At 39.5% G+C, this 9,137-nt stretch overlaps 1 pseudogene; it reads right to left on the bottom strand.

Annotated features, from left to right (window-relative positions):
• Window positions 1-3,792: 3,792 nt before the first annotated feature.
• Window positions 3,793-9,137, bottom strand: part of LOC103272301 — a 51,734-nt pseudogene continuing 46,389 nt past the window's right edge.

Here is a 9,137-nt window from a genome sequence, read left to right as displayed (position 1 = left end):
CAGGGAGCAATCGCAGATATGCATGTAAACTACTCTTTCCACCACGACCAGCAACATTTTATGGGAAGAGAGACCTGATTGCAAACCTTTGTTCCAAGTTACTTGATACTGAGAAAGTTACTTAATTTCTTCGCAGCTGCAACTTTTCCATCTGTGAAACAAGAATAAGATCAATCTCATAAAGCTGCCATACATATAAAATATCAGCTAGGAGGTATTCAACTATAGGTAGTTATTATTCTAAATTGCAATAAAAGCAAAGAACTAAAAGGAAGAGAAAGAAATAAAGGGTTTTTGCAGTGGTGTTTGCAACTAATTGATCACAGTTACAGATTTCTTTGTTCCTTCTCCATTCACACCGCTTCACTTGACTAGTCTTTTAAGAAAAGGGGGTTTTGGCCTGGCACCATAGCTCACACCTATAATACCAGTACTTTGAGAGGCTGAGGTGAGAGGATTGCCTGAGCCCTTGGGTTCGAGACCAACCTGGGCAACTTGGCAAGATCTCATCTCTATAACAAATCAAAAAATTAGCGGGTTTGTTGGCACAGGCCTGTAGTTCCAGCTACTTAGCCTGGGTGACAGAGTGAGACTCCAACTCAAAAAAAAAAAAAGAGTAGGTTTTGAATGAAATAAAGTCCTCCCATGTTTTCAAAATTACGTAAGAGAACACAGATATCAGATGGATGGGACCAGCTACTTTCTAGCTTCCAAAACCTAATTCTGAAAAAAGGATTTACAAAGAGATCCAAGATTACATGCCACAGGATTATAATCTGAATTCCTCAGCTCAATTCTAGACCAGAGCCATGTTAAGAAATCCAAAATAATCCCATAACTGTATTATTTGAAAGCTTCCCAAATAAACTACTTTTTCATTTTAAAAAGGTACCATTCTAACAAAAATTTTTTTCCAATTTATAACTGTCTTTCAAAGAAAGATGAAATAACACCTTGGGAACAAGGCCCACAAAATATTCCTTTGTATAGTATTTGCCTTATCTGGAGAGGATGCGTTCCAAGATCCCCAGAAGATGCCTAAAGCTATATATGGTACTGGACCCTATATATCCTATGTTTTTTCCTATATATATGTACCTATGATAAAGTTTAATTTATAAATCAGGCACAGTAAGAGACAATAATAACTAGTAATAAAATAGAACAATCATAATATACTCTAATAAAAGGTATGTGAATGTGGTCTCTCTCTCTCTCTCTCTCTCTCTCTCTCTCTCTCTCTCTCTCTCTCTCTCTCTCTCTGTCTCTCTCTCTCAAAATATATTATTGGTCTATACTCCCTTATTTTCAGACCACAGTTGATCATCAGTAACTGAAACCACAGAGAGTGAAGTTGTGGATAACAGGGGACAACTAGGCCACCAGTCCAGGGGTTGACAGTACAGATGACAAAGAAACACATACATCCCTCATCCTAAGCCTTTTCTGGAGGCAAATTCACATTAAGCAATCACTAAACCACTGAAGGAAACCTTTATAATTCAAGAGCAACAATATGCAGAACAGAATACTAAGACATAAAATAATTATGTTTTGTGACATCTAACAGCTATTTACTGAATGTTTAGTTATGTCCCAAGCATTGTTCTAAAAGCTATAAAGACTCTTCTAATATTCCCACATTTTCACAGATACAAAACTGCTATGCAGAGTTTGTACTTCAGGTATAAAGAAGAAAAGCCAAGTTTCAAAGCAAAACTAATAAAACCTACACTCTTAAGTACGAAGCTACATTTACTAAACTATGCTTCAAAAGTCAAACATCTCTGCCTCCAAGCAAATTTAAGTTCTCACACGAAGAGAAACAAACATTTTTTAAAATGTTACACTGGGCTGGGCACAGTGGCTCACGTCTATAATCCCACCACTTTGGTAGGCCGAGGTGAGAGGATTGCCTGAGTCCAGGGGCCCGAGACCAGCCAGAGCAAATTAATGAGACCTCATCTCTACAATAAATCAAAAAATAATTAGCCAGTAACGTGCCTGTAGTTCCAGCTACTTGGAAGGCTGAAGCAGAAAGACTGCTGGAGTCCAGCAGGTTGACACTGGGGTGGCCATGAGTGTGCCACTGCACTCCAGCCTGGGTGACAGTGAGACTCTGACTCAAAAAAAAAAAAAAAGTTACACCATTCACTCATAAGCAGACCCTAAACAATTATAACACTATAAGAAAGGGATTGGCAGTAGTGGGAAACTACAGAGGGTGGGGAGGGGGCAAACTTCATCAATCCTGATCTCAAACCAGGTGAAGGACAAGGCAAGAGGACTACCTGAGATCAAGGGTTCGAGACCAGCCTGGGCAACATGGTGAGACTCATCTCTACAATAAATCAAAAAATTAGCCAGGTGTGGTGGCGTGCATCTGTAGTTCCAGCTACTTGGAAGGCTGAGGTGGAAGGATCTCCTAAACCCAGCAGGTCGAGGCTGCAGTGGCCGTGAATATGCCACTGCACTCCAGCCTAGGCAACACACCACTGTACTCCAGCCTGGGTAACAAGAGACTCCAACTCAAAAAAAAAGAAAGAAATCGGAAAAGTAACTGGAAAGAGGGGTTTCTATAGTGCTACTAATAATTTAATTATATTCATTTTTACTTTTTTTTTTTTTTTTTGAGTTGGAAGGTCACTCCGTCACCCAGGCTGGAGTGCAGTGGCACACTCATGGCTACCCCAGCGTCGACCTGCTGGGCTCTGGCAATCCTTCTGCCTCAGCCTTCCAAGTAGCTGGAACTACAGGCATGCACTACCATGCTCAGCTAATTTTTTTTTTTTTAATTGTAGAGACGAGGTCTTGCCAAGTTGCCCGGGCTGGTATCAAACCCACAAGCTCAGTAAAAAGGCATTTTTCTCTTCAAAGATAATAATGAAGAAACTGAGGAACACTTCTAACTCAATTATGTTTGAGCATATAAGAGCTATGCAGTCTTTCTGCTCTAAATATGTTTCTCGAATATATACATATTTTTAAACTAGAGACAGATTCTTACCCTATCATCCAGTATGGAGTGCAGTGGGGAGATCATGGCTCACTGCAGCCTCCACGCCCTGGGCTCAAGCAATCCTCTCACCACAGCCTTCTGAGTAGACTACAGGCATGCACTAACATACCCAGCTAATTTTTAAAATTTTTAGTCAAGATGGAAGCTCACTATATTACCCAAGCTGATGAACTCCTGGCTTCAAGCAATTGATCTTCCGGCCTTGGCATCCCAAAGTGTTGGGATTACAGGTTTGAGCAACTGCACCCAGTCACCTGACTAATTTTATCAATAATCTGTCTATTCCCTAGTTCCAATTCATGAGCCTACAGAAAAGATCATTTACTTATAAATTACAGTATTCCTGTGATTCCTTTGGGACTGTCTCCTGAAATTTGAGGTCAGTCTTAACTTTCCTTTAGTACCCAGCTCAAGAACCTTCCTCAACACAGAGGCCCTCAGAACCCCCACAGCACTCACTCCCTGCACAAAGCAACTTTATCTACCCTTTGTCTGTCTTGCCTCTCCAGCCAGGTAAGTGTTCTGGGGCTGTAGCCAATATGCTCCGCAACTGTCAATAATGTATTCACTGGGAAATAAGAGTGTATATTGTCTACAGAAGGGTGACATGCTAGGGAATAGGGGAGTCTAGATGTGTCTAAACCTATGCCCAATGGGCACAGATTGAAATACAAGAAATTCACTGCAAACAGTATTACTTGTACCAGCTTTGATTGAAAAAAAAGAAGATATTTTTTAAAAAGAGACACAAACAAAAGTTCTCAGTTATTTAATTACGTTATTTTAAAGAAATTTAGAGCACGATGTTTGTGAGGATAAACATCATTTGCCATGGCAAACACAGATTGCAGGTAGCCCTGGAGCTGAGGAATAGCTTTGATTTTTGGTGAAATTTGTGAGTCCACAGCATTCTGATCAATCTTGCACTGCTCTGTAATCCTGTATTTCTCTTTTTCTGTGCTAAAGATCTCATTATCCTGGTGCCTGGGCTTCCACAGCTTCTTTGTGAAGCTTCAGTAAGATGTTTTGGGATTTTCACATTGCTGATATCAATTTTTGTGGAGGTGGTAATGACAAATTTCTGGAATGTCCTTTGAAGAGGAACTCAATTGAGGACCAGAGATCCCATCACAAGTAACAAGTCACTGTCCAGTTACTTCAGGAAAACCACCCCCTTATCCCTGTAGTGCCCAGGAAGGATGATTGGTATGGTTCCAGCAGTGATGTTAGCTTGCAGTTTTCTCACATGCCAGCTGAAAGACTTTTTGCCAAGGCTTAACAGCTTTCAAGGCACATCTTCAGTAGGATAATATCTAGAAACTTTGCGAAGTTTAATCACTCAGGTACCACTATTCTTGTCACCACCAACTGGTTTTGTAACGGCTGCAAGAATATTCCCCTCTTTTGTCTTTTCAACCTTGGATTTGGTTGCTGAGTATATCTTCTTGGAAGGGTCTTTCTGAAATCCATGGCAGATGGGAATATATTCCAATTCCTCTAATGAGGACAGAATTTTTGGCTGCAGTGGGGCTTCCCCTTCTTAGGTTTTTTAGTCTTTGGGTTACCGTTTTTCACTTTGCCACCAGCATCAGCCTTCCTGGCTTCAGGTTTCTTTCTTGCAAGAAGGGAAAAAGTTGAATTTTTTTTTTTAACCCAGTCATAAATTTTCCTTGCTCGACCCATTCTAGAACCCCATTATTTTACACTAAGTTACAAAGGTCAGGCACAGTGGCTCACACCTGTAACCCAAGCACTTTGGGAGATCTAGGCAGGAGGATCACTTGAGCCCAGGAGTTCAAGATCAGCCTGGGCAACAATGAGATACTATCTCTATTATTTTTATTAAAAATTTAAAATTTTTAAAAATAAATTATACTGAACTTTGGCATACATAACTTTTTTTAAAGCCACATTTCTAATCTTAAAATATTGTTCAAATTCATTTTTTGTAGAGAATTTTACCTTTGTCTTTAAATCAAAAGGGAGAAAACTTAAAAGAAACATATTAAAGACAGGAAGCAAACTTAAAGTTTTGTTTGTTTGAGTTGTAGTCTCACTCTGTCACCCAAGTTGGAGTACAGTGTCATGATTATGACTCACCACAGCCTCAACCTGCTGGGCTCAGGAAATCCTTCCACCTCCACCTCCCAAGTAGCTAGGACTACAGCCACGCGCCACCACACCTGGCTAATTTTTATTTTTATTTTTTGTAGAAACATAGTCTCACTATGTTCCTAGACTGGTCTCAAACTCCTGGGCTCAAGGAATTCTCTCACCTTAGCCCCCCAAAGTGCTAGAAATACATGTGTGAGCCACAAATGTAAAAGCTTAAAAAAAAATCAGATGTGTAATATAACTAGTCTAAAGGATAAATGGGCAGAAAGATAAATAGTCTAAAGGATAAATGGGCAGAGAGATTAAAGATACAAAAAAAAAAAATACTGGCTTTGAAAAATTAGCCAGGCATGGTTGGCGCACACCTGTAGTCCCTGCTACATGGAAGGCTAAGGCAGAAGGATCACTTGAGTCTGGAGGGTGAAGCAAGCTGCAGTGGGTCCTGATCATGTCACTGCACTCCAATCTGGGAGACAAAATGAGATCCCTGACCCAGGAAAAAAAAAAAAACAACTTTAAATGACAATAGATAAGAAATCTATTTACGTGCTTAATATACAATAGTAATTTTCACAAAGCCAACTTGTTTATGCCATAGATTTAGACATTCCTCATGAGAATACTAGAAAATATTACCAAAGTGCAGCTACAATATGAACTACAGGTACCATCTAACGTAAGAATAAGCAAGAGTGTGTGCACTGATTTACTGATTTAAGGGCATTTTACTTAAGCTTCAAACATAAAAATATTTTGTATGTTGAAAGTAAATCTTTAAGTTAATTACAGGTAGCTCTTATATCAATGAGCTTAAACCAACAATTAAATTAGATTGTGTTTAAATCCTTTAACCAGTAAAACAAACCTGGCTTGATTATGTTTAAGTAACGAAAAGCAGGCCTATCCTTGGCAAGTTATGGCAGTGCCGGGCCACATCAACACAAGCAGACCCATATCCAATCCTAAAGCTCAATGTTTGCAGACAACTAACTTAACTTCTCTGATTTTCTCATCTAAGAAACAGGAAGTATAATTCAAAGGCCTATTCTTAAGAATTAGCAATAATTTGTAAATAAACCATACTGAGAGCCAGTCTACAAATGGCAGTTTGCTGCTAACAGCAGGAATAACTGATAGTAAATCATACAACCTATGAATAAATTGCAGATTATGGTTTTACATCCTCATAATCAACAATTCATTTGTACTTTAAATCAATTTTTCATTCCTAACAACTTTGAAGCAAGACTTAAAACTACCTAAAGGCCGAGCATGGTGGGTGGCTCAAACCTGTAATCCCAGTACTTTGGGAGGCTAAGGCAAGAGGACTGCCTGAGTTCAGGGGGTCGAGACCAGCATGCGCAACTTGGTGAGAACTAGCCTCTACGATAAATCAAAAAATAAGCTAGGCATGGTAGCGCGCACCTGTAGTTCCAGCTACTTGGAAGGCCGGGCGGAAGGATCGCCTGAGCCTAGCAGGTAGAGGCTGGAATGGCCGAGAGCATGCCACTGCACTCCAGCCTGGGCGACGGTGAGACTCCAACTCAAAAACAAAAAAACAAAAAACTACCTGAAATTCACAGTATTTCAAAGTTAACATCTTGCCGGGTGCAGTAGCTCACATATATGCACCCTTCTGACACAAATGGTAGCCTCTTCCACACTACTCTGCACCTTGTTTTGTTTTGTTTTGTTTTTTTTGGAAACACGATCCTGCTGTTTCCCAGGCTGGAGTACAGTGGTGCAATCATGGCTCACTCCTGGGCTCAAGCAATCCTCCTGCCTCAGCCTCCCAAGCACCTGGGACTACTGGCACCAGCCATCTCACCCAGTTAATTTTTTAAATTTTTCATAGTGACAGGGTTTCACTGTTGCCTGGGGGGGGGGTCTCAAACTCCCTGGCCTCAAGAGATCTTGGCTTCAGCCTCCCAAAGCACTAGGATTACAGGCATAAGTCACTTTTCACATTTATCTTGGAGACTATATTTTAATAAAAATACTCTAAGAATGGCCACTTAGCTCTTATGACCAGAATTCAGCAAACATGAGCTCTCTTTACAAAAGCACTTAAAAGGCTCTCCAAAAAAGTCCTTAAATAAACCAGTATTCTTAGTAAACACAAACATATGAAATAAGCTTTAGTAAAGTGGAAATTTACATTAGGTGACACAATGAAATACTTGATGACTTGATCAGCCACTTAAAATACTGGGTTTACACACTTAAAAAGTCATTCAATGAGTTAAAAATAACATAATCCACTTATAGAACTCAGCCTACTAAAATATCAAAATAAAATACTGATAAAAATAAAACTATTTATTGGTTATATTTATTCCAAGACTACATGATCTGACCCTTTCCTAAATGTTCTTTGTAACTTACTTTCCTGGAAGAAGTTTCCTTCCAAATTTATAAAGGCAGTATTCTTAAAAATATAACTTGTCTGTTTGCACTTCCTGTTTTCTTCCTCTGAAACACTATGACACTTATTTGAAGTAAGGCTTCATCACTCCTTAGGTATAAAGAGCAGTATTATTTTAACAATATGCATTACTAGGGCAATACAGGTATTTCTGGTAATCGTCACCTTCAGCACTAAGAATACCATGGTGTAAAGTCAGCTCATACAAAGCAAAGAGACTATATGAATTATCAGAGCAGTAACTTCCACTTTTACGTAATAGAAAATAAAGCATTAGAAGTCTATTATAGAGTTTCAGGCATGTCTCTTATTAAAGAAGAAATGTTTCAGGCTGCTGGCAACAATACTAGCCACAATCGTTCATAAGGAATATATATGTCAGCTATCCTGGAAAACATTTTCTTATCAAATAAGTTAAAACTGCTCGTTCACTGTATATCGGTACAGACATTCATGACTATTTCTGAAATGTACCACAAAAATACAAAGTCATCCTTCCATTCAGTTTTGGCATTTGAACAAATACAGAGGTCAGAGTTCATACACATGCTCCGTAAAACCAATCATGACTTATACACTACTACACTCAGTAAGTCTACAGTTTTTTCATTTTTGATTTTTAAATAATTATTTTCTCCATGTCTACCTGTAAAGATACATGATCACTGCAGACTCAGGGGCACAAATAAAACTTAAGTGCTATCAGACTTACATCAATTACTCAACACACATTTAGAATGCTGAATTTCACAAATCATTGTTGACATTATAAAAGTACCAACCATAACAGAAAAACACAGATAGCAATGAGATATTCAACAATGGCATGTGAATCTAAAAACAATCATCATTTTCGGTGTACTTTTTGCTTAATCCACGCAGGGAAAACAATCTGGCATTCTTGGTATGAAAAACTGTCCTAAAATATATGCATAGTTTTAAGTCAAATTACTAGATCATCTTGAACATCGTACCTAAACAAATGTGGCCAGCACTAATGCATCTAAATTCTGCCGGGCTTAAGAGCAACCGGAGACATTTTAAAAATATATATGATATGTTGCAATCAACCTACCCACTCAATGAGGCGATATAACAATGTATTAACCTGGTGAAACCCCACATTTTTAATAGGTCTGTTTTTCAAAAGTAAGAAACAAGTTAACTAGGAGGAACATCATAAATGAAGTTTCGTGGCACAACACGAGTCACAAAGGCGATGCCGGAGGACAGGCTCCCTGATCTGTAACTCGTAAACAATATTTTGAAATAAGCTCTTCGGAAAGCCCATTATTTTTTCCTAACTCAAAACATGTACATGCCTCGCATCCCCTCAACAACTTGCCTTCGCCCAGTCAGAAAGCTTTACATGTCAATAAAGGAGAGACCTAGGAACTGGGGGTGGGGGGGGGAGGGGGCGGGAGTGGGGTCAGTGGAAAAGAGACAATGATCTAACTGGGAATGAATGTCCTGTCTCGGGTGGACAGGACCTTGTCCCCACCCCAGATAACGTAGCGTCCCACGATGTCGCCCCTGCACTCCCAACCGCAGCGAGGCGGGCGCCAACTCTCCCTGTCC

The sequence above is a fragment of the Carlito syrichta genome, unplaced genomic scaffold, assembly GCF_000164805.1.
Source record: "Carlito syrichta isolate Samal-C Ts95f unplaced genomic scaffold, Tarsius_syrichta-2.0.1 Scaffold312207, whole genome shotgun sequence".
Taxonomy (NCBI): Eukaryota; Metazoa; Chordata; class Mammalia; order Primates; family Tarsiidae; genus Carlito; species Carlito syrichta.
This window is presented reverse-complemented; position numbering and strand designations above follow the sequence as displayed.